Source organism: Anser anser, assembly GCF_964211835.1.
Source record: "Anser anser genome assembly, chromosome: 6".
Taxonomy (NCBI): domain Eukaryota; kingdom Metazoa; phylum Chordata; class Aves; order Anseriformes; family Anatidae; genus Anser; species Anser anser.
In genome coordinates, this window is record NC_139726.1 from 12,391,984 (window position 1) to 12,418,742 (window position 26,759).

Here is a 26,759-nt window from a genome sequence, read left to right on the forward strand (position 1 = left end):
GTCATCTCATTAACTTCTTCAGGCACCTTTGGGACTGATCTTTGAGCAGGGACATAGAGAAGGATTTGGGGCAGTTTGTGCAACCCACACCAGCACAAATGATTTCCTGAGAAAGGTTAACTCATATTTGTGTGAAACCCTGAAACCCTTTTTTTTTTTTTTTTTTTCCCCCCCCCCTCTCCAATGATACTTCCCGGGTTTAACTGCTTATAAGGGTCTGAAGAGCATTCAACATCCAGGAGAGGGCAGTGCTGCACTCAGGCATCATCTAGGTCAGGTTGGAAAGCCAGAGCCATTGAGAAGGATTACAAATGTTGAGAAATTATTCTCATGTTATCATTTCACTAAATTAATGGCAGATTCTTCTGCCGCGTTTACATTAATTTTATTTTGTATCTGGTCAGTATCTGTCATGGAAGACAGTAGATGTCATTAAGGTAAATTCTGACAGCGGCACTGACTTGCTGTTTCATTTCTCTTCATAGTTAGAATGGGATCTTGGAGGAGGGAAAAGGAAGGCTCGTGATGCTAAGGTGGAAGTTAAGAATATTGCTAAAATGGAAAGACTTTATCACCCAAGGAACATTGAAATGCTTCCTGAAGGTGAAGAAGCTCTCTTTCTTTTCCCCTTTCTCTAGGAGTTTTGCAGTGCCCAGATCCTTCAGCCAGGGTATCCATCACCCTTAATTCACTCACAGACTGTGCCAGGCTTCCTCATTCATTTCATCCCAAAGGACCCCAGCAGTCTCAGCTACACTCAGATGTAGTCTCTAAATCTGTTTTGTTCTGATCTTTTCAGTGCTTTGCAGGATGATACCAAAGCCTTACATTGGCACTGGAAGGAGGTGGGGATTGAGATGATAACAAAGCAGTGGCCTGAAATATGGAAGAGACAGACTGTGGGTTTGAACTAGCTGGAGCCAGAAGTGACAAATGCCCAGCTCATCCTGACCTCCACACGGGAAGAAAGGGAGAATGACAGAGGCACTTCGGCTCCCTGGGAAAGACGTGATTCTATATGAATTGAAGTGTCCCTGGAGCCACAGGAAGGGTCTGGCACTCCATGCTGGCAAGAGAGGTGTTTAATGCCCAGCAAGATGATAGAATGGGACATCAGCCTGCGTCTGTGTAAAGGCTTCTGGCAGCACCTGCTATTTATCTCTTCTGTACTTGTTTTCAAAAATAGCTACCTTTCTATCTGAGTTTCTCTTGCGGAAATGGAGTTCCTCATGGTTGGCTCCTGCCTCCCACCTCACTGCTGCTCACTCAGTATCCCAGGGGTGTTCACCACACAACAGCCTCCCTCCTGCTCCCAAGACAGTTACAGACGTGAGCATCGCCTCCATAGGTTTGGGCATGCGTATATGCTTATGACCATCACTCAGCCTACTACGTGAAGCTTAAATTTCATGGTTCAAGTAACTTGAAAGGGCTGGGGAAGGCAAATTTTCCATGGGCAGCATTTTAATGTCTCTTCTTGTACTACCAACCCCCAAAATTCATCTTCCTCTTGCATAGCTGTGTCACATTACCAAAGACAGATTTCCATGAGGAACAGGCACAAGGGAAAAAGGGAGCAAGGAGTGGTAAATGAAAAGAGTGAAGGCCACATTCAAAACAAACAGGGTATGATTTTTCATGCAAGGGGTAGTTGTGAAAATGCTTGAAGGATGTTGTGGAAATCATTGATTTGTCTGGCTTTGGGGGAAAACTGGAAAAAAAGTATTGAAAAAGAAACCTGTATCTTCTTCACTTCTTCCTGCAAATACTGTACTTTAGAAACAAAACACAGCTTGGGAAGTGATGCTATGAGCATTTACCAACCTTTGAAAGTATACTATTATCTGAGGAAAAAAAAATGGAAAAAGTTGCCAACTAGATGAATTTTTGTCTTTACATTACCCAAACCTATAGTGCTAATCTGTCATGTTACATATTAACATCAACATTCAGAGGAAAGTTCTTTGCAAATTTGTCTTTAGGACAGCCTAGAGAACATGCTCAGTGAATGACTTTTTTTTTTCAATTCACCTCCTCCCTGCAGACATTTTAGAGTCACAATAAGCCTGAAGCTGTGCTACTTGAATAATGATCTCAGATTTTGCAAACTAAGCAGGGTCAGGACCGGGGTTTATGTGACTGGAGAAACTTTCAAGCCTAATCCAGCAGCCCTCATGAGGTGACATGAGAATTTCACGGCTGAACCAATGACACTGGATGATGGGTGTTACTGATCTGCTGCTTTTTTACAGAACTTTTCCCTTAGGTAATACACTTACCTACATATGAGGATATTCAATGATGTATTTGTGATTGGGGAGCACTCCACCTAATGAGAAAGCTTTCAGACTTCTCTTTGGTCATTAGTCAGAAAGATCCCATCAAACCCAGCAAGGGGACCAGATAATTTAAATGTTAATATGGGGAGAGGTGAACATAAAAGCTATTCACAGCCAATACATTCTATTTGCTCGACGTCTGCTGCAGGGTCTGAAGTGAAATTATCCCCAAACATATCTGAGTGCAAATAGCTGGGACAGAAAATGGCAAAGTATTTCTTAAGCCAGTGACAGACCCTTTCAAAAAAAAAGACTCACTGGGGGCTTTATCATCATTCTGTTTCGTACTTTGACAGAGAGACAGTCATTTGGGGATTACTGAATTGTTGTTATTTTGAAAACTTTGGAAGAGTGAAAGCTGAAATCTGAGCAGTCATCATCTGATTATACCAGTTCCTCCTAAAATGTTAAGTGTATGTAATAACGCCTTTTCCTTATGGAGCCTAGACTGATGATAGTCATGCTGTTAAAGTGCTGCCATATTGTGCAAGGGAAGAAGCAGATGCTTTCTGCTGGGTGGTGTAATTTTTGTCAGTTAAATTTTTGTAAAGGTGATGGGCTCTTTGAAATGTTATATCCAGGAAACTATCTTGAGTTTGAATATTTGCCATTGGGATCCAAGTACAGAACTGTTGTATGGTGGGGAATAACTACCCACCACCACCACCACCACCTTGTTACCTTACTGATCCAGTTATCTCTGATGGATACATGTCACTGCCAGCCTCCAATTTACCATAAGTAAGTCGGTCAGTACCCTACCAGTTTCCATTCTTCCCCCATAATTGCCTCTCACATAGAAAGAAATGTTTTTTTTATTACTCTCTGCCAGTGTGTGTTTACCACATAGCTCATGTAATGGATTTATTTTCTCTGCTAGCTTGCTGGCATGTCCGCTTCTTAGTTCATCATCTGTTTCTTTCTACAAGGAAGGGCTTCCTAAGTGTGTGTGTGTGTGTATAAAAGGGATGCTGACTTCCATTTGACAGTCATTCCTTGCTACTATCCCCTCAAGTTCAGCTACTTAAGTCTCAAAACTATGCTGCAGTTGGGTTCATGTGAAAGACATAAGGCAGATAGTTTATTGAGCAGCAACATATTTCAGTTGTTAGTATTTGCTGCTTTATAGTCTCGCATGTATAAAATAAGCTTGCAAAAATTCCCTCAGAAAGGAATAATCTGGGAAAAGTGATTGAAATTTTTTTACTCTTCATTTTTCAAAATTGAAAGCTGTTCTTCAGTCAGAAATCAACATTTTATAATAAAAAAAAGTTCTTTAAAAAATCAGCTAGATTTTCTGGGAAAATGCTAATGAAAATATTGTTTGTGTATAAGAGGAAAATCCAGTAGTGTATTAAATGAGAAAGAACATATTTTCATGGTTAAAATCTGTGGACTGTAATCTCAGTGCAGCATTTTAACTCTAACAAAGGTAGTACTTTTAAAGATTGAGCTATACAATGAGTCTGCATGGGGCAGAGTTAAGGCTTCTCAGGCAACTTTTACTGCTGCACTCTGCTTTTTATTTTATCGTGCACACTGCACAAAGTACGACCTAATATACACCAAATTTTCATGCAGTGGGCTTGCACACCACATCAAGGTAGCTTCCTGTGCTGTTAGAATAGGTACAGAGTCAAATGAGGCTTAAAAATGCACTTTTGTCTTTACATCAAGCTGGACCATCTTGATCAGCAAAAAATGTGTCTCTTGTAGCTCTGGTTTCCATGCACTGAAGCAAAGCGATGCAGTGCTGACCTTCTTGTGTTCAGTGCCCTCCCACTCTCAGCTGGCAAAAGCACCCCAAAAATTTGAAAGCTTCTTATTGGCTTGGTAACCTAAGGTCAGCCTCAAGGTTGGCTTAAGCTAACATGCTGTCTTCTGAGTTGGGTGTCCAAGCCATAAGCATATTTCCTAACACTGTCCAGTAACTGGGGTGATATCTGGTACCAGAAAGCAAACGTCAAAGGGGATTAACACCTTACGCTCCCAAGTTAGATTTTGAAAGCCTGTAGTCTCTCTGAGCTTGTCTTCTGCCTGCCAAAGGAGTAAGAAAGATAAATGTCTGAAGGCTTCTGGAGTGTGCAGCATTGGGGATCACAAATGTAACAAAAATACTCTAAAAAGATGAAAAGGAAATCTAAGCCATCCTGGTTCTCAGCACTGAAAACCAGTAGAAAAATCTGGGTCCATTATTTTTTTCCTAGTTATCCTTCTATAGCTATTGTACCAGATATACATGTTAGTTAATGCATCAGTAATTTATTCCACCATTCCCAGCATTGAAATCCCTTGCTGACATGTTGATGAAACGCAGCTCAGTTGGAGAGTCTAATTAAGTGCACAGCAGTATATAAAGCTGGCTAAATTCAGATAAGATCCACTGTGAAACAGAGAAGTCTGACCAGCATAGAAAGCCAGGTTTTCTGTAAGTCAGACACTCAAAAAAAAATTAAAAAATTAAAAAGAAATTTTGATAGAAAAAAAAAAAGGACCAGTTAAGTGTGTCTGTGTGTGTATGTGTATATATATATATATGTATATATATATATATATATAAGAAACAAAACTGGAGTGGAGTGATTGTCAAATGGGGTGATAGCAAAACCCTTGGTGTTTTGTTAAATAATAAAAATAAAGTAGCGCAGTGGTTTTCCAGAAAGTCAAGTCTTGTTTGGCACATTAAACCACAAAAGAATACTTTTGAGCCTTGGCCAAATCCTTTCTCTGCTGAGTTCACTGAAATCTCTTTATCTGAATCACTGCATAACATTACCATGTGTGTTTATGGTAACAGCTCTACAACCCCTCTTGGCTGAAAAATTAGTGAAACTGTCCATGTATTTGATTAATTGATGAGTAATCAAATATCATCTAATACCCAGTTGCTTCAGCCAGACTGCTCATTAGGACTGAATTACAGAGCTGAGAGATGTATGGTTTTCTTAGCTATCACTGAGCTGATATTTTACTGTTGGCCGTATTTGTTTTCCTGCTGCCTTTGTATTGTTTGTTTTGTTAATTGGGGGGCAGACACAATAGCTGCAGTTTCGCGTTGGATTTAATGCAGTTTAAATCCAAGCTGCTCTAGAAAAGGGTGCTGCTGCTTTTCATTTCATCACAGACTATTTGTTCCCCCATCTTCTTTTGCCAGACCCAATGCTGGTGTAGGTGTCCGATGAGTCAGATCAGGGAGCTACTATGGGTAAAAACAAATCTTACAAAAAACAAACAAACAAACAAACCGACAGCAACAACAAAAACACCTGTGTTCTCCTGAGTGCCCTCATCCCTCTCATGGCACAGCAAGGGCTGGACCAAAGAACGGGCAGGAATTCACTACCAGGTGCAGTGAAATTATTTCTTTCAGCAGCTCTGATGATTTAGATTAGGCTTCCAAGTTATTTTAAGCCATCCTATTACTTACTAGAAATGTATGCTGAAACCTGGCACAGGTCTGTGGCGGTCTTGAAAACACTGTCATAACATAAACAGGAAAGATGAAGTATTCTCTGCTACACAGAGCACAGTTTTGAAGGGTCCTCTGTATCCGAAACCCATATTGATAAAGAAATGACTCACTTCTGTAGCCTCAATATAAAAATGTTGTGTTAGATGTAACTTTAATGGGAATCAGTGCTCAGAAATACTTTATGAACAGTGTAAGTTGCATAAGCTGGAGATGACACTGGTCCTTCCCCTGAAAATCTTGGTTCTGTATAATTAAATCTCATGTGTCAGTTTTGCAAATGCTCCAGAGATGAGCAAAATTATTTGCTATTAAATCTTATTAAATTAATTAGGCTATTTTGATGGACTAAACTTGGTTCATTTCAGAAGTAGTACTTCAGTCTCTGTAAAGTCACGTTATCATTCTGGGGGCATAATACTGTCTTTGATAACATACGTTCGTTTCTTGCAGATTTCTAGCCTAAATCCAGACCTAAGAGAAAAGCAGAGTTTTTACTTTTTTTTTTTTTAAAGTTATGTTTTTAAGTTTTGAGGAGATTTTTTTTTTTAGCATAAACCACATCTAATTTTTGCATTATGCTTTGTGTAAGCAAACTGGAATGAATGATTGACAGTATAATCATTTGGTAATAGCTATTACAGAACAATAAAGATTTTGCCTTTTTAGTTTTCCATCTGCAAAGTGAGGATACAGTTTCTTTCTCAGAGAAGCATTACAAAGATTTGTTCGTTAATGCTTGCACTGAAGTTTGTCTGTACTAAGTACTGTATAATTATTTAATGTCCCAGTTATGGACAGTTGACACTGTGCCACATGCTCAGAGTACTACTCATTTTTTATTTTTATTTTTAGATTCTGAAAAACTGAATGACACACTCTGAGTGTAATGCATCAAATATCAAAGCACAAATGTTATATTCTGCTAATACTCAGAATAATACTCTGGTGCATGCCATGTTTTATTTGTTTGCTCCTAACACACAATAGAAACACTATCATTTTGTACAAACAAAACTGAAAAAATACCTAACCAACTGAAAAAAATCCTGCTATAGTTGTCTGGAATCTCAAGAAGACCCTTGGATGTTCAGTCTTCTTCCTGTGGTCTTCATGTTGTAAAGACTGTGAATTGTGATCATGGTATGGATAAATTCACCTTTAGAGGATGGAGTTATATGATTAAACTTCAGGTGTGCTTAAAAACATGTCTGTAGTGTTGAAAAGTCTAACAAAAGCTCATCACTTATTAATTGGAAAGTAGTTTCAGCATGTTCACTCAAGCACAGAAAATAGGAAAACTGAGTCATTGAATGTTCTAGGAGGAGAAACACTGCTTTTTCATAACAATTCAGTGGCTTCCAGACACAACACTCCATGCTCTCTGGTTTTAGCAACCACTTGTAATGAGCACTGTCATTTTGAATGGGTTACGTTTATTTGAATTCACTTGCCTGGGTCTCTGAGCAAAATAGGCACCAACCCAGCACCAAACAGCCCTGTTGCCAGGGGATGGAAAGAAAAGCAAGGAAGAGCATAACTCAGTGATCTAGAAATTGGGAATGCACTTTACATTAAATTTTGTTGGATATATATAAATGAGATATAAATCAACAGAAAATGCCTATGTGACTCAGTCGCCTCCAATACCCCCTCCTATATACTGTTGCACTACAGAGTCGTGTTCTTCCTTCAGTACACTGATGCTTTGACCTTGCTTGTCCTGTTGAATTTACCCCAGGAAGGTAGGTGTCTTTGTGTGCATCCCTCAGAGCACAATGGTGGGACAAAAAGCATCACGGACTGACCATAGCCCCCATTCCGCTGTGCTGCTTGGGGGAGGAAGTAGAGGAGGGTGGATGGGGGTAGGGTGAGGAGGTATTTTTAGTTTGTTTTTAGTTTCTCACTGCTCTAGTCTATTATTAGCAATAAGCAATACGTTACATTAATCTCCCTATGTGGAGTCTGTTTTGACTGCGATTATGATTGGTGAGTGATCTCCCTGTCCTTATCTCAATCCATGAGCCTTTTTTCATCATATTTTCTCCTCCTGTCCTTTAGAGGAAGGGAAGTAAGGGAGCAGCATGGTGGAGCTTAGCTGCCCATCAGTGTGAAACCACCACATGGGCTTTGGTTGGAGATCTTTGAAGGGTGTCCTTGCACATGTCCTTTGTTTTCCTTGCACAAAGAGTGGGCAGCACACAAACAGTCTAGGTGGTCATAGCTTGTTAAAAACCCACCCTGGGAATTTTTGGATCAAAAATACAAATGCCTAATGAGATCAGATGCTGCAAAAACTAGATTGCTTAATTAGTGTTATTTCACAGCTTAAGATTTAGAAATGAAGAAAGCTTTCAAGTCCTGTTTTAGGTGCTCAGGTTTTTCTTTAGACCAATGTGCTTGGAAGAGATCCATCTCCTTCAGCAGTTCAGTTCTGATTGTGTCTGCATTATCATGGCTTTCTGTAGTCACTCCTTGGACTTTCTATCTCTAAACCGTGGTTGACTGTCAGAAATACAGCCTGAAAACATAGATCCAATAGTTCACTAAAAGAAAAGATTAATGTAAGATCCTTAAGATGTAAGATTTACTTGCCATGACTTACCAAGATTCTCAGTTTCATGAATTGTATGACTTCCACCTCTCCAAAACATACCCCTACCTACTTTTGCCTGTACATTTTTTTTTTTTTTTTTCCTCTTGGAAAATATGATTGTTTCTGGATGTGTTCAGTCTTATGTCTGTGATCTCATCCAGCTTCTCAACTCCCTGCTACCCACCTTGGAGGGCTGCCCATCATTCTAGTATGTTGGCCGCTGGCTTGATGGAGTTTATTTTGTGAGACACTGCATGCTGTACAGCAGGAGAGCTGCAAGGGAAAAGCTTTTGCCTCCTCTGGAAGTGAGTTACCAGAGATCAGCTGCCTCACAGTGTCTTGTTCCTGCTTGAGGCAGAGACTCTTAGCTCCTGAACTTTTCATTTCATTTCCATACATATTGCTGTCCAAAATTAATGCCTTTCACATTTCAGCATATGAAAATATGCAGTCAGAAAATCAGCACATTTGATAAGCAAGCAGATCATGAACTACCCGTGAGCTGCATCTTGGCCATGACTATTATAGTCAATAAAGAGAAGCTACAGAAAAATTACCCATAACATCTAAATATGAAAGCTTTGAGAAAGGTATTAATGTTTTATTTATCTCTTGAAAAAACAAAGAGATGTCTTTGTCTCTCCTGAAATCCTACCAGAGGTACAGCAGGGACGAATCTGCTCCATAAAAACAAAATTACACACAAGAAAATTAAACTAATAAAAAGTGAGAAAGAGATTACAATATCAATAAAAAACAATAGGCAAAAGAGAAAACAACTCCCCCTCCTTATTGTTATGCATCCAGAATCAGTGTCTTACTCATTTGTTAAACTTTTATGGCACTAGGAATCTCAAATACTAATTTTGTTCAGCATGAAAGTGCCCTTTTTAGCAGGATGAATATGATGCTCCCAGTGCAGCCAAGAGCAAGCATCTGGGGAGATGCTACTGTTAAATTCTAGTCTCCTGGAGGTTTGTGGGCAAGATACAATGCCTTAATGTTTCTCCTACCATTTCTCTGCCCTAACCTGCTGACACTGCAAGAACATCTGTTCAAAAATCATCTGTTGAAAACAGCTGTAACAGAATTTTAATGTTGACATGTTCTAACTTTCATTGGCAGTGAAGCTAACAATTCACTTTCCCCGAAGGTAAAATATTTTGCCTCAAAAATGAATTGGTGTGCAAGTGGAAATGAGGTGTACATACTTTCTGAGAAGGGCTGTTGGGTGGTGAACTGTCATGGCTTTCCATGTGCCACCAGACTGCGCTTCCAAGGGGACACTTTGATGGGGCACCCCTCATCCTACTAAAAGAGGGTCAGATGAATCACAGTGAGGGTTATCCTAGGGACCAGGAGAGAAACAGGAAATGCAACAGCATTATTTATTGGCAATAGTGGGAATTCCTGTTGGAAAAAGAATATCCTTCATCATTCTGTGAAAAATAGGGAATTAAAGTTATACAAGTGACAAATTGAAAAACCTGTGTACAGTTATGAAAGACTTTGCTTCAAGGTCTTCATGTGGGTAAGTATACAGCTGAGCCCAATATGACTGGAATTGCAGCACCCATAATAGAAATAATTAGCTATACCTGTTTGTTTGCAGAGGTTTTCGTTACTTGCTGAGCTTTATTTAGTGCCACTGTGTGTATACTAACAACGCACACCGTTCTCCAGGCCTTTTGAAAAAGTATGTAATTTAAACAGGCAAACATTACAGGGTAACCTTAACTATTGGTAAGAAGATGGACTAGAAATTATGTTCATGGCCATACTTGCAAGACTCTCTGATGATAATAATAATAATAATAAAAGAAGATATCATGCCGTTGACAAATAGAAACAATTTTATATCTAATAGGATTTAAGTAATAAAGGCTGAAGGGCTGCAACAGCTGCAAAGAGATTAGATACATTATGTTTTCTCGGTGTAATAAAACTTGTCAAATAAAGCTGAATAAAATCTTCTTATCTGTGTCTCTGCCTTATTTTTCCTGCAGCCTCTTTCCTTTCAGCTGATTGTGGGAATCACCATTTCTCTGGAATGGTTACATGCACGACAGTTCAATTAGAGTCAAGTTAGTGAAAGTTATTGCTGGATTTGCTTTTGGTTGGGGCTTTATTAAGCAAAGGACATCTGCAGCATTTGGAAAGAATGAAGCAGATCAAAAAACCCACTGCCAATCTGTTACCAATCTCTGCTGATACTTACTGGACAACTGGGCTGGACTGCGTATAGCACTTTAGTATAATCCAGTTTAGCCATGATTTACACCATATCTGGATGTGATTTAAAAATAAAAGGTATCAAAATAAGAAGACAGCCTTCCCCAGTAGCACTTGACTCTGCCTTGGCTATTCCAACGTTTTCCTCTGTGAGGTCTGCCTTTTCTCCACTCTCTGCTCTCACCTCTGATACATCTCCAGGCAATGTCTGGAGTCCTTCTCCTTTCTTTCTGCTCCTTCTACCTTGGTTCTCCCTAGGTGAAAAGCAAGGCGTTGTCTTTCCAGGGCTGGTGTGCTAATGTTTGCTGAGAGCTTTAAGGTCCACAGATGGCATTTGCGTTTGAAAGTGTAAGTTGTTATTATTACTGTTAATAAGATGTGACAGGCTGACATTTTGGTAACCTTTCCATGAAATGTAAAGCCAAAACCTATCTAGGTTACACACACACTTGGATTTTCCATGTGGTCCATCCTTCCATCCAGGCCTTTTTTTTTTTTTTTTTTTTTCTGAACTTGCATTTGTGTCTGATTTAAATTATATGAGCACCTAAACCTGAGGTATTATTGTCTTAAATATTGACTAGGAAAAATGAATGATGATGCGTGTTTGAGCAGTGTTTCTGTTGCCTTCAACACATATTTGAACAAAGCATATTATCTTCTATGGCAAACTAGTGACTCTAGTAAGAAAAGCCAAGGGATCAGTCCAAGCTGATGTAATACATAAAGACACAAACATCATCCATAAATCAATACGTATTGATTTAGGTAAATGAGAGATTTGCCCTCAGGTAAGAAAGATCTTTCTTATTTATATGTATCTATTTAAAATGTTTCATGCATGATTTCTGGGGGAACATAATCCAATATTAATTAAAATGTGTGTTATGTTAGTGATCACAATCCCCACCCCCCCTTCTTTTTTTAATTAAATCTTTTCTCCTACATTTTTTCCCTCCAGATAGAAAGCTCAGGAAACCTATGCATGGTGCCAATATGATAGCCAGTTATGAAAAAAAATTCTGAACCCAGTTGCTGGTGCTGAAACTGCTGTCAAAATCTACAGTGTATTTGTATCTAAATTTCTGGACATTGTTTCAAATACTTCTTTTCCATGGGGTAGAGGGGGAAGAGAAATTTCTGTATGCATTTAATCTAATAAATTAGCTTTGTCTCAGTCCTAATTGAAAAGAGCTGTGAAAACCCTGGGAAAATAAGAGGGGGTATGCATCCTATGTCACCCTGCTGAGAAGTGCTGCAGCCAGCTCTGAGTGGGCCAACATGACTCCTTAGGGAGGTGACCGTATTAACCAGATCGCTCCCAGCCTCTGAGCTGGTACTGCAGCAGGCTGTACATGCAGGTTTATGGGAAGGGGTAGGGGTGTTAAGATGCCTCTGTTCCTTTACTACTGCTACTATTCTTTTTGTTCTGTTTTGTTTTGTTTTTCTCCTGAAGATTACCTAAATTACATTGCCAAGACATCCCTCTTTTGGCTTGTTTGTGATGCTGGCCATGAGGATGCCATCCTGTTTGACTGATACAGTGGTGTCTTGTCGTGATCAGCCTGCCTCAGGTGCAGTGGGGGAAATCTGACAGCTAGAAGGGTGCGTTAGTCTGGATTTGTGGAGCGTAAAGCAGCAAGGCCACCCAGTAGGTGGTATACACACATCACACTTGGCATTTTGCTCATCTGATCACAGCTGCAGCCCTGGTCTCCAGCATAGCCAGACTTTCTACTGAGCAGGCTGAAGAGGGAGTGCACTGTCTCATTCCAGTGGTCAGCATCTTGAGGGCTTTTAGGCTCTCTCCCCCAACCCCCACCTCTCCATCTGTATATCACTATTATTACTACTACTACATTATTCTTCCTTAGAAAGTTAGGGAAGAAATATAATGGCAAATACTCTTCACTGGTTTAAATCACAAATAACTCCACTGATTGTAGAGCAGTTTGTTTGATTTGTTTCCAGCTGTAGTTGTGATCCATTTGTTGAGATGGCCTTAGATATATGTGCTGATAAAATGTATTATATTAGTAGTCAGACAAGGAAAAAGAAATTAGAACATGAACATCTTTCCATCTGTCTCCCTCCCCTGTAAAGTGAGATAGTTCCCAGTGGCTCAGGTATAAATAAAGGCAGGAAAGAGCCTAAATAAAGTTGTTACTTTCCCAGGTTTTTATTTTTTATTTATTTTTGGGGAGTGGGGTAGGTATGTTTTTGTTGTTTTGTTGTTTGGTTTTTTTTTTAAATCCCTTCCCACTGGGTTCCAACTGTCCCAGCATGAGACACCTGCATGGCTCAGCCCACTGGATGCAAAACTATTCATGTTTTGCAACAGAGCAAGCTTGTTTTATTTCTGGGAATACAGATAGGAGTCAAGAGTACATGGAAAATGGAGAATTATATCTTCTGCTTAAATTTCTCCACCTTCCTCTCTCCCTGCAAGATTATGAAAAAAATCCTGTGTGCAAGTAGATACTTGCTTCATCTCTTGTCAGAAGTTCACATTTTAATATTAGTTTCTTTCTATTTTGTTCAGGTTCTCTTCTTTTCGTTTTCTGGTAAAGGCTTAATGAAAGTTAGCCTGAGAGGAAATGGTGGGATTCAGGCTGTGGATAGTTTGCTGCCACCAAAGTCCTTTGAGCCTTATAGTTCATCCTTATCACTGCTATTGAGTACAACTGCGGCATTAGATTACTTTCTGGCATGGGTTTTCACACATGATTGACAGATGTAACAAGCAGCTAGGCAAGAAAGTTAACTTGTTGCAGGACAATGGATGTGCACATTAGAAGATTTCTGAAATGCAGAATGTTATGAAAGGGCCATAACCTGATATTAGCGGTGGAGCTGGCTGAAAACCACTTGGTGCACAGAACTCTTCTGAAAATGTTTTGTTTGGGGTTTTTATTTTTGGCTAAATTTGCTCACTTTTTGTAATAGATCAGTAGCCAGTTCCTCAAGGTATTTCTTACATACCAGAAGCTCCCAGGACACAGGAACCAATTAAAGGCATTGTTATTCTTTCTTCAACATTAAACCAGGGAAAGAATTGACAGAAATTTCAAGTTCACTGCATGTGCAGGAGGAGGTTACCATTTCCATACAACTTTCAGACTAACTTCACTCCAAGTGGAAACACATGCCTAAGGAAGACCCAGCATGTCCTGAGGTGTGACCCTCTCCAAACTCTGCTTTTGATTCCCACCGGCATATTTTATTTGAAACAGTCTGCTTTTACTGGAGATACTCACACCCAGTCAGGGAGCTACTGAAATATGTGACTAGCATGTAGAACAGATTTTGAATGACAAAGCTCAGTGTAGCCGTGGCCACTGGTTGCAGAAAGTCCCTTGTGAATGTCTTTACACCAGGTCCCAGATCATGTAAACATTCCTGCTAGACACTCATCTTTTTTATATTGGACATTTAGAAGTCAGACCAAGTGGGAGTCCCGGTGTCCCTGCCTTGCACAAGCAATGTTGTGCTCTTGGATTTTACCAAACTGAACTGATGCTGCTCATATTCCCCAACTGATTCTGTATGAAACGCGGCACATTTGGTGGCTGGGAAGGAGCAGGGGAAGGAAGCAGAACCAGAAGGCTGTGATGATACCTCTGGTTTGCCCTTAGCTCATACTCAATATGCCTTGCAGCCTGGCCATTTTCATGGGCCCTGCTCAGGAGCGTGGCACCAGTTCCAGCATAGTCTTGTGAATAGATCTTTCCTATTTGAAAGAAGAACGAGGTATTGTGCTATAACCCTGAGGGATTTCTGGGCCTTAGCTAGGCATTTCTGATTTTGACCTGCCCCTTTTGTCTTTTGCAGTAACTCATCAGTTTTTAAGCAAACCACGCTTGCAATTTTAAGCATAAATATAAGCTTTGTATTTCTCAGGAGTATCCCTATGAATTCGTGGAGCAAAAAGATTTATAAAAATCTAAACCTTCATTTACAATGTGCGGAAGGTCCAATAACCATATTATAGATGACAACAATGTATAATTACAATGCTGTCTTACCTGTGCTCATCTGAGTGACGAATCTCATTCCCAGCCAATTTTGACTGAACAAAGGGGGTTGCTTAGATGACTTTCAACATGTGTTTTTAGTTTGAGCAACCCTCTTTTTTTTTTCATGTGTTTCCGTCTCCATCTCTTTCCATTGCATCTTTAGGCAAGTGAAGACTTCTGACTCCTTTCTGCTTCACCAGTGTTTAAATGGCTGCAGTGTTTCTCTGCCAAAGTCATTGTGTTTCAGAGAGATGAAATGGTGCTGGTTATAGTGCAGTTTGTATTACACAGTTGCAGAGAGGTACGTCCAGAATAAGGGACTAGCGACATTTCTGATTAATATTACTGAAGTTTGCTGTCTGTGCAGCAATAGAGACAGAACTCTGCTACTCTAAATACAACAAGTGCATCTAATGAGAGTCCACCTCGATAAAGAATGGGTAGGCAAGCATTCATCTCCCTGACCTTAGCTATCTACAGGGTACATGTTCAATCTGACCTCCTTGTCCAAGCTCCCTCTCTAGTTAGCAGAGAGTGTGATAAATCCCTTCTGTTTCAGACACCTCTCTCAGGCTCGGATTAATCATCTCAGAAGATAATCTTTCTCTATTGACTCTAGTGAAAGCTGATGTGACTAACACAGCTTAGATACCTAGATTTTAGATTGCTGATTTCCTTATTCCTTTTTTTGGTAGATTGAGGTCTTCTATTCTGCACGGGTGGGAAAGAAATGGACAAAGCAATCACTCCACACTGCATGATGCCAGGTAGTGTGACTGTCAAATACCCACACTTACCTTAATTTCTTGTACCTCCAGCCTGGGAGGAAGAATTAGAAATTGGATTATGATTCTTGCTCTCCTGTCATTTCCTCAAGTAGTGGACTGATAAATCAGCACAAAATAAATACCTGTAATAAATGTGTGTAATAAATCCATTAGATAACAAACTATAATGAGTAGATTATTTTGACTGGGTTTTTCTTATGTTTACACAGCAAATCTATTATAGCTGGTTCTAATTGTCAAGGTTGAAAGAAATACATTGCTGCTGACTCACCTTTTAATTGGAATGAAAAACCTCTAACAGCACTGTAATATTATGACTTCCTTCTGACCCTGTGGAAGAATAATCAGAAAACCAACAATATGCAGAGGCTCAAGGTGAGATTATCTGTCTTTCTCACTGGCAGCCGGAGCTGCTTAGAATGTTAATCAATGTTGTTTCCAAGCTTGAAGCCATCTACTTCCAGCAGCAAACACTTAAACTGTTTTCTCCTTAAGGAAGTTGTCCCAATGGCACATCTTTCCTTTACACTCCACTTCTTGTGCCCCTACATTTCCTGAACATAATTGTCATGGACTTTATAGCCCCTCTTCTTCCCTGTTCTTCTCATGAGCTGTTTTCCTGCTCAAGGTCGACAAAATTGAAAGGGGAAATAGGGAAGGGTCTTTGCTTTGTTCTGGGGAGGTGCTGCTGGATGTAAATATTGGGCTGGATGCCTCCATGATGCAGGGCTCGTAATTAATACTAAAAATTCTGCCACTCTATAGGTAATGTTCTATATTCCTATAAGTAACCACTAGAAAGATTAGGCTGAGGTCTACAAACAAACAAACAAACAAAGCAAAAACAACAACAACAAAAAACTCATCAGATTTGGCACCATGTTGTGGAATTTCACTTTGGCCAGCATCTGAATTGGCTCTTTCCTGCATGGTGTATTCAGAGTCACCAGCAGCTATGAAGTTTGCCATACTATTGTTTAGAGGTTTTTTTGTTCCTCTCGCATGGTCTGCTGTGCTGCTATGCTGGAAAAGCACAAGATAGCTCACACTTCCCCGAAAGCTCCCCCTGAATAGGGAAGAGCTCAGCAGGAGAGCAGGAGCTCCCAGTCTGTTCTGTGCAAAGAGCAAGGGTTTGAAACCAGGAGCTGTCATTTGCTGCCAGACCAGTTTCTTTTCAGGCACAATTTGACTATGAAACACTTCACTTCCGGGAAATGACCAAAATACAACACATTTCCTAGCTTTTAGATTTAAAGCCTGATTTAAAGAACTTTAAGGAGGATAAAACTGGTGTGAAATGGTGCAGATTCTCAGTGACCAATGGGAAAAAATCTACCTCCATCACCTAAGGATGAAGCCAAACAGCAGGACAACAGAAAACCAGCATGAAAAAAATCACCAAATAGAGTGTTTTCCAGTATAAATATATATTTTATGAAAAGATAACTGCTCTTTTTCAGACTGCAATAAAAATTTACATTTCTGCTTGTAAACAGTCCTCTGGGCACCTTATCTCTGTTTACAAATAATAGTTTCCTTCCAAGTATTTGCTGTGTTTGTTGAAGACATGATAAACGCAGGTTAGAGGACATGAAGACTAACATAGCATGTGTTATTTTCCCTTTCTCCCCCCCTTTTTTTGTTTGTTTTGTTAGGGTGTTTTGTTTTGTTTTGTTTTGGGAGGGGGAGTTTGGTTGGTTCGTTGGTTGGTTTTTGATTTTTTGACCTCTTGCTGTAGTTGCTCTCTGACCTGGAACATCAGGGAAAAAAAAAAAAAAACAAATCTCTGCAGGGGAAAGGTACTCATTTTAAAACTTACTTTGGTTTTCAGTGCAGCAGCAGCACAGAGTCATAGTATTTTTGACACAAATAACCCTAGTCTTTAACCTGCAGCATTTCTTTACATACCAATCAGTAGTCTTGCTAACACATCAGAGAAAAATATATAGTCTTAGATTTTTCTTCTTTGGGTTAAAAAAGAAAGCACTTGCCAGAAAAAAAAAAAAAAAAAAAAAAAGCATTTCAATGTCAAAGTTATGAGTTTCCTCTTTCTTTTTAATCTCTTCTAGTTTAGTTACTTTAGGAAGTTGTTTGCATTTAAATTTTGGAGTTTGAATACAGACTATTCTTAAGTTATTTTATTAAACAAACAAAAAATCAATATCAATAGCTGGAAGAGATGACCTGGGGAACATATGCAATGTATATGAGTCCTATTGATCCCCCTGTTGAAGATGTATTCATGAGCAGCACCTTTTGGCATCAGCTGTAATAACTCATTTCATTAAGGCAGACAGAAGCTGCTCTTGGAGCAATCCAGAGCAGTGCCAGTAGGGCCCAGGCAGTACCAGTGCTGGGCTGTGCTGGGGCTGGGGGATGTTGCCTGTCCATCATACACCCCTTACATGGTCTTGGGCAAGCTATTTGGGAGTGGTCCAAAACCAGGGAATATCACAGGTTTTTAAATCTGCAGAGAGACTGTGCTGGTCTGTTAGTGCTTCCTGCTCCTGTAGGATTTCCCTGATTAGATTTCTGTTTAAGCTTAGCTATGTCTTTACATAAAAAATGTGTAAACCTGTCTTAACTTTAACGTGCCTAGTAACACTACAGCTCATGGTAATCATTCCCCTGGCTAATTCCTATTCACGTCAAAGAAACCACATTGTTCTTGAGGAAGCACAGTCTGGAGTTTACGTATTTTTTCCCCCTTTATAGTATCATTGCATAAAGAATACAACAGAGGAAACGGGATTTGATTTCTGACTCATGATTGCATCTACCTCAGCAATACAGAAGTATCTGAGCTACTAAGATGTGAGAGAGTCCAGATCCCAGTGCAGTTTAATTGGATTTGCTGATTATTAGCTCTGGCACAGATCTAGGTTGAGGCAGTTTAGCTTTATCCAGCCTGAGAGATAAGTCAGAGCAAGCCATGCTGAACCAGAAGCACTGACCAGCTTGCAGCTTCTCTGTCCCAGGAGCCAAGGCACCACTTCACAATTCCTGTTAGTTCATGCCATGCTAACAAGGCTGGACTCTTGGGGCAGAATAAAAAAAAAAAAAAAAAAAGTTTTAGATAGGCATCAAGTTTTCCTTACAGTAGTCTGGTAGGTCTATGGAATAATAATGCTGCACTGACTCTCAGACCTGGCTTCCCATGTCTGGCCAGGCCCAGCATGAGGCCAGTTTTTAGGTGCTGAGCTCTCAAGTAGCCTGTGGGAGAAAGGCTCTTGCAATGGCACATACACATCAGAGATACTGCAACAAGATCAGATAAACAGTCTTGCTCCAGATTGATTCTCAAAACAATCTGGATGGGATTAACAGACACACAAACGTCTAGGGGACCCCACCATGCCTTGAATGTCTGTTTTAAAAATTTTTCTGTTTGGGCAGCACAGCCAGCAGCCCTGCTTAGAAGTGTCAGACACTTCGGCATTGGAAATGTCACTAGACTCTCTTGTATGGATGTTTCAGTCACACCACCAATGAAAGAAGAAAAGCACCTAAATCTACCTGTAATCAATCAAGAAGGGTAGTTCACAAACCTCAGTGATCCATTATAGCACCTGTTTCACAAATGTAGGCTCTTTAAACCCAAACTAATCCACTCTACATTTAGGCATTTAAAATAAGATTAAGAACCTGTCAGTAGAAAGAGAGGTATATCTATCTAAGAGTTTATCTAAAAATGTAGATTCTACATGGGATTTTTCCAGGGTTTGCCAGCTGGTTGATTGTTGGCCAGGGATTTTCTTCCTACATGTTTATTTGACTCACATTGGATATGTTCTGCCTCTGTGACAGCTGTTTCCCAAAAGGTGAAGGTCTGGATAGGTCCAAACTTATAACTTGCAGCCCATGGAGCTACATCTGCCATTGAAAATGTGTGAGAGTAGAAGCAGGATGTCCACAATATGTTTAGAGAAATAATCTGGGTATCAGATAGCACTCAGCATTTGCCTACCTGAAAGTCTATGCTGCATCTGATGAAATGTGCACTCTAGTTAAGTCTTGTTACCCTTTTGTCATGTAGATCAGGACTATTTAGACTCAGAACAGCTCTGTTAGTGACAGGGAGAGGGTGGGGAAGAAGAGGAAACCTAGCAGTGCGTGAAATGACATTTCAATGAGAAGTTTGCCATTCAGCTGACAGCTGAAATCTAAATTTCAGGAAGATCAAGATCGTGGGCAGACATTATATACCGCAAGGTCCTGAATTTTTGAGGGATGAACTGATGCGAACATTTAAAAATGACAACTTGCGGGACATCGGAGCCATGTGGTGGGAGGAATGGCCCAGCTAAGGGAAATATCCACACGATGTTGCCATGCTGTGTTGTATGATAAGAGGCCTCTTGGATGCATGCATGTAAAATAATTAAATAAATAAATGCACAAATAAATAAATAAAGTACATCGCTGTTACCAAGGGCCTTTTCTGATATTTGTCAGAGAGACATGCTGTGTTTTCCTCTTGAATAACAATGCTTTTCACTGCTGACAGATTCATATAAGAGAATCTCAAAATCTTAAAGGAAAATTGAATGGATTTTTCAGCAGAATTAGAACACATTGAATGAAATATTGCAATGTTTTTGCTGACTTAGCAGCTTCAATAAACTGCAAAAGCTGGATATGGAAAAGTCCAATGTCTCTCTGAAAGCCTTGGAGTAAGTCTCATTTTAATGATGTAAGAATCAAGATACATTATACTGTCACTTCTATTTCAGTTAGAAGAGTGTCTTTCATACCATTGAAGAACTACTGAGACTAATCTTCTACACTACTTTTTACATCATTCTATTGGTTCTTATTACTGATCACTTTAAATTGCATAGTATGGTTAGAGGTTATTATGGTTTTCATCAGAAGCTTGGTCTGTTCTCTAGTTTCAGATGATACTAAGAACAAGAGCCCAAAGAAGTGCAAATTTATTCTGTGTTACGCAACCCCCAAGGCATGGGATTGGAATTTGATGATCTTTGGTGTCCAGTCCAACCCAAACTGTTCTATGATTCCATGATTCTAAACTGACAATACCCTGCTCTACCTATTAATATTTAAATACAGAGGCAGTGGAAGGCAGTCAGTCCTATGCATCATGGTTTGAGAACTCAGCAGGCACAATAATTTAGTCCCCGTTAGTTACTTCACACAGTTCTTCAGCACAACTCTACTCCAGCTTTCCACCAGCATTTAGTTTGTATTCCTGAGTTTTTTCCATAGACATTCCTGCCCCCTGTTAGTGCCAAAACATTGTTGGTTTTGTTCTGCACAGCTGTGCTTTCTGCCATACAATATAGCACTTCCATCTCAAAGAAATATTTCTCAACCATTCAAGAGTCGTAGGGTTTGTGGGTTTGGAGTGTTTTCTTTCTTTTCCCCCGCTATTTCCATTCTTGTCTTTCCACTGTGGTCTTAACCTCTGACAAGATATTAGAATAGTTTTAACAGCACAGGAAAATCATGCTGAGTATTTCATAATTGAAACTGAAGTGCAACATAGGGAAAAGAAAAAGAAGAAGAGGTGAGAGAGTCGAGCTATTCAAGCATAAGTGAAAGGAAAAAAGTTAAAAGATGGGACTTGTATTGAACATTTTCAGATCAGCCAGATTTTTTTCCTTAAAGGAGTCAGAATGAAAGCAGATGGGAATATTCAACATCACAGAATTTGGAGAAAGGCTCCTTAACCTGCTATATCACTATTTGGGGAACTGATAAACGACTTTGGGCAAGCTGTTCTTTCTTTCCTTTGCCTCTTTCTTTACTCTTATTTGCTCCGTTTTGTCTCTGTTCTGCAATTCCTTACAGGACATTTTAAAAAGTAGGGTTTTCCACAGCAAGGTTATAACAACTGTTAAGTATATTTTCTGATCTGAAAGGAGCCAAGGAATTATGATATGAAAGTCTCAGAAACGCAGATCTAGCCTTATGTCTCTGAGTGCCCTCCATTAAAAGATGATAGAACGAGGTGTAATGCTCCATCAGCTGTTTTCAGCATCCATTCAGAATAGGAGATGAAGTACGTGTTTCTGAATTAAGTTTCAGATCAGGTTTTAATTCTCAGCTTAATCATGGACTTTTTGCAGTACTGGGAAAGCAATTAAATACAACAGAGCCTCAGATGACCAATGTTAATCTAGGTGATGATGCTGTCCCATGTTCAAGGGATGTTACTGTATCCAGATCTACTGTTTATAGGTAGTTAAAATCATATGAGTCATATTCATTTTGTAGACGTGGTAAGTATACCAATGTGGTATAAGGTCCTTTCTTCAGAGAACAATTTACTGGTCAAATGGAAACCTGAAAAGTTGTTTTAAATTGAAATCCAAATAGAATCATTTTGAAAAGTTAAAAAATGTTTAATCTGCTTGTTTCCTTCTCATATTTTCCATACAGAAAGTGGCTTCAAAAATTTCTTAATTCAAAAAATGACCTATATATTAGAAAAAATCACTGCCCATCATTAAGTAAACTGTCCTGTCTTTTGCACTTACTGAGTTCCTGCCTTCCCTCCTCTGTCCCAGTGCAATATGTGGTCATTTGCATTGAGTGTGTATGATGCAGAGAGCTCATGTTACTTGTTTTAGGAGGTCTTCAATTAGGTCATTGTCTTCCTCTTCAATACTATTATTGTTTATCAAAATGAGCAGCACTAACTGGAAGTGTTTTTTCTCCCCTTTTCAGGGAAACAAAGAATAACTTGATCCTGCTATTCATTCCTGATTCCTTATTTTTATTTTTTACATTTATAAAAGTTTAACCTCTGTAATCAATGTTTCCAGACAGACTGGGAGGGGATATGGGCAGAAAACAGGAATGTGTTGCAAGAGCTGATTTCCATCATTAGCTGGGGTGGTATTGGACTTACTTGTATCTTCTCTGTCTCAATTATCCCAAATATAAAATCCAGTCAGAAGCTGTGATCAGATATTCTCTTCTCCATTCAATCAAAACCTCTCCTTTCTTTTAAATGACCTGGATTAAAAGATGTCAGGCAGAACTTTTCTGCTTTGCGCTGCCTTAGGACAGGAGAAGGCTTCAGGCAGTGTCCCTGAGACCTATTTGTCATGGGTTGATGTGTCCAAATCTACCAGTCTCTTGCTGTGATAAACACATGGGTCATTTACATGCAAAAACCAATCTGGTTCTCATTTTAAATCCTTTGAAGAAGTGTCTAAGTTTCGTTTTCTGTAAAACAGAAACTCTTCTCTCACTGCCCCTTCTGCCTCTAGCTTGCTGGTAGGCTACAGATTACTTGTCTTTAACCATGATGTGAACCATGACAGTAAAAATATAAATGCATATTAGTTAAATCCCGTTTGCATTAAGCCAACAACAAAGTGTTGACAACATTAAAGAAGGAGAGAAACAGAGAGGCAGAACTTAAAAATTCCCATTAGAATCCAATTAGCATGCCATTCACCTTTTTCTTTATGGACTCTCAGAAGGAAACATTTATGTATTTATGTCATGACAGCATCACTTTTTTTCCTTCTTCTTTGTCATAAATCAAGATCCAAAGAGATTTCTCATGAAACTTAGCTGTTGAGCTAACTCTTGCTTTAAAAATGAACTACCTGCAGATCATTGGCAATTTGAAGAGTATTCCAAGGAAATATGATAAATTAATGCTAATTCTGTATTTATCCCTTGGTGTTTGATGTTGGTGGCAATACTGTGGTAGGTACAATGTTAGGTTGACATGACTCAGCTGCTACGTTCCTGTGGTTTAGGGGAGCACACTGGAAGGATGGGAGCACGCTGATTCTGCTTTATGTGAATGTCTGCATCTCCTGGCAGTGGTTGGCATCAGGACTGAGACCAACTGAGGTTTGATTTTAAATAGTGGTGGCACATTATGGTTAGAAGCCAAGTAAATGGTTCTGCAGGATCAAAATCCCATCTTTTCTACCCAGTGGTGTGGGAGGACTGCCAAATATGGACATATGTTCCCTTTTTACTTCAAACATTGAGAATGGGGAAAGGGAACTGAAGTGACAAAATCAGATCAAGGCTGGTCTTTATATTGAAGATTCACTGGGACACATGAATTCATTTTTCTTATTACAAAAAAAAAAGTAAACTGAAGTTTCTGTGGGGACTTCCAATGTAAATGCAATAAAAGAGGTTATAGACAAATGCAATTATAGGAAAATCCAAATAAAAAGCATGACAGAATTGAGCAGTGGCCTCAGGAACTCAGGCTTGTAACATCTTCACACCTCCATAAATTTTATTTATTTGGCAAAGGAATTTTCTTTAAAAATGTACACAGAGAGAAAAAGTAATTTTTAAGGTCCCTTTTTTTTATAATAACCCTGCCACATATTAGCTCAAAAAAACTTAGCTCAGCTGGCTCCACTATTGATGATTATCCCATGAACCTGAGCAAATCACTTAGCTTCATTTGCCTGTTTCAGCTTGTGCCAGCGATCTATTCTGGATAATTCTAAGATTTGCCCCTCTGTGAAAGTCTGTCTTTCACTACGCTACATGTCTGTGCAGCATGTCTCCCAGTCCTTTGCTGTCACTGTAATGCTAATAATAAAAATAATAAATCATATTAAGAACAATGGGTAGCAAAAGTAAGATGAAATTTTTAGAAACTACAGTGCCACATTCTGGACTGCTGATACTAAACTGGACTTTGAGAGACAGAAATCAAGATAGTGGTATTGGTTCCAACAAAGCTGCACCAGTTTACATTACATAATATGTAAGCTTACTCACTTAAAAAATCTTGAACATATGGCTTTTGCAGCTATGATTTTTTTTTCCTCATTTTTACCCTGAAGAACTGGAAGAAAACTGACTGTCTACCAGGAGATCTAACATATTAAATTAGATCACCGACCAAATATATTAGATCAACATCTGTGCTCCCAGAAGAGGCTTGCTTACTGGCAGTAATACAACCTGACAGCTTTAGGATCAATCATCTTATTAAAACTTTATTCTTCTCTCTCACTCTCTCTTCCTTGAAGGAACTTGGCAAAGTTTATTTGTTTATTTGTCTGTTTTTCTATTTCAGAATTTCTCTCACTAATACTTCCATAATAAACAGATTTGCCTCAAGTAGCTTACATTAAGCTGGGACACAATAATGAATAAATATTTGGAATAAATAATACATAATGTCTAAGTCTGATAATTATACTAATGATGATTGACGTCCTCCTAACACCTTCCAACCCCAAATCCCAATGCATTTCATTGAATGACTACAGATTTTGGGGGCTGCAGTGGAGATGGAGAAAGATCCTGAGCTGCACTAAGCTGTCAAAGCTTCTCTGATGTTGCTTCTTCCTGTTTACCTTGAATTAAGTCTGCTTTTGCACACAAGGACTTTCATTATTGGCTATAAAATAGGATGATTTTCAGTATAAAGTAGAAAAATTTGGCTCCCTAAGAATATTTTTTATGTTGGTGTCTCACTGGGTAAAGAGATGTAAAAGACCAATACTTGGGAGAATTAGTAGGGTGGTAGGAGTATGCTCTGCCTCTTGGAATAGTCTATGCCATGGTGATCCTCATTTGCTGCAAAGATGGAGGCAAGCAGGGAACTAACAGATAGCAGGACAGGGAAAACAGCAGGCCATGGGGTAGTGACCCTTTGTGTACACCCCACTTTTTTTTCTGTGCAGAAGAACAGGGGGTTGCCAACAAAAAGTCAAAAGAAAAGAAAATAGGTCTTAAAGGAGGTTTACACACCAGGAATGAGTATGAGCTCTGGCATGTTAATGAAGAAGTGTTGCACTGTTCAGCCTCATGATCCTTCACAAATGGAGCAGTTCTTCCCATTGATGGCAGTGGTCATGGGAGACAGGATTCAAAACGTGGTCTTCCCAAATCAGCTTTCCCTGGATGTTCTCCAAATCCAAAGATTTGGAGATGAGGGATAAAAGGATGAAGGAGTTGCAAACTCCTCTATGCAGAGGATGCAATTTCATACAGAACAGCATTGGAATCAAGCTGATATCTTTTGGTGAGTGAAAGTGGGGTGTTTTGGAGGACATTTCCAAAAGCAGTGGTCCATCTTTCTGCAAGAGTATCATTTTGAGCTCTAGCAGAAAGTGAAAAGCTGCTTCATTTTCCCTTTGAGTAATGCCTGCCTCCAGGCCACTTCACTCCAACACTCACCCACCATGGAGAATTCAGTGTACCAGAACCTCGGTGTGCCACCTTTTGACATAAAGCTCCTTCACTGTATTTTTGTTTTGTTTTGTTGGTGGTAGTTGGCTGTTCTTTATTTCTGCTGGAAGCTCTTACGAGTTAACACATTCCGTATTAAGCTGGTATGTGCTATAGTGGCTAATGTTCAAAGTAGCACCTGGGCATCCCTTGCACAGTGGCCTGTTCAGTGCTGCAGTTTGTGGAGCTTCTACAAGTGCCATGGAAAGGACCATGGCTTAGGTGGAAGGGACATTACAACTATTTTAAAAGTCAGCTTTGTCCTAGACCGAATACCAATGAAAGCTGAAAAGCCCCCAGGTATTATACAGAGCTGACACTGAACTTGTGTGCTCTGGAGCAGATCTATAGAAGAGGAGTACAGCGGGGACTTATTCAGGGAGGTACATAGATTTATCCACAGGGTCATAGCCTTTGATGAGCCATATACGTCCTCCATTTCATAAATGTTTCAGTGGGACTATTCACAAGAGGAAAGATAATACAATGATTTGCCTATATAAGCATGGCAGACAGAAATGCAATGTGCAGCTGGAGAGTGGTAAGGGAGATTGATTTCTTTTTCATATTCCTTTTCACTTTATTTCTCCGGGATGGCAGCTGTAGTTTTGTTCATCAGTATCTTGCCTTCTTCCCCTATACAGGGGCAAATTTTCCAACAAGCTCAAGCCTGCTGCAAGTAGGTATATTGAATAATCTGCCTCTTTAAAAGAGAACTGACTTTTCAAGAAAATTGTTGTTGAAGTTGCTTGAGTATTTTCCATTTTTTCCTATACTCTTCACCAAGCTGTAAGACCAAGAGCACTGCTCTGTCATACAACTGTCCTGATCAGCTGGTAAATTGGAGAGAGACTGTCACCCAAAGCAGGTTGTTTTTCTGGCTGGCTCTCACTGTTGTTCTACATAAGGTATTAAACACTTAACCACCCGCAAGATTTCTGTGCAATCTCTGCTTGTGTTTAGGCTGCAGATGAAGCAATGTCAACACAAGCATGATAAATTGGAGGCTTCTTCCGCAAAACACTATCGCACACACAAACAAACACTTCATTAGCAAGATGATAAGCAAAACAAAACCCACAGCAGTCCCCAGGAAGTATCGGTAAATTGCTTCAGTGT

At 39.5% G+C, this 26,759-nt stretch overlaps 1 long non-coding RNA gene across 13 annotated transcripts in view; it reads left to right on the plus strand.

Moving 5' to 3' along the window:
* LOC310901738 overlaps positions 1-26,759 on the plus strand; it is a 283,646-nt gene that overhangs the window by 157,401 nt on the left and 99,486 nt on the right. For 9 of the 13 annotated variants that reach the window (XR_014586096.1, XR_014586097.1, XR_014586098.1 and 6 more), the window contains one exon: positions 800-6,967. The exons of the other annotated variants lie outside the window; for them this stretch is intronic. This is a non-coding gene — a long non-coding RNA (uncharacterized lncRNA). Of the gene's footprint in view, positions 1-799; positions 6,968-26,759 lie in introns of those variants that run through there. 13 annotated transcript variants of the gene reach the window in all.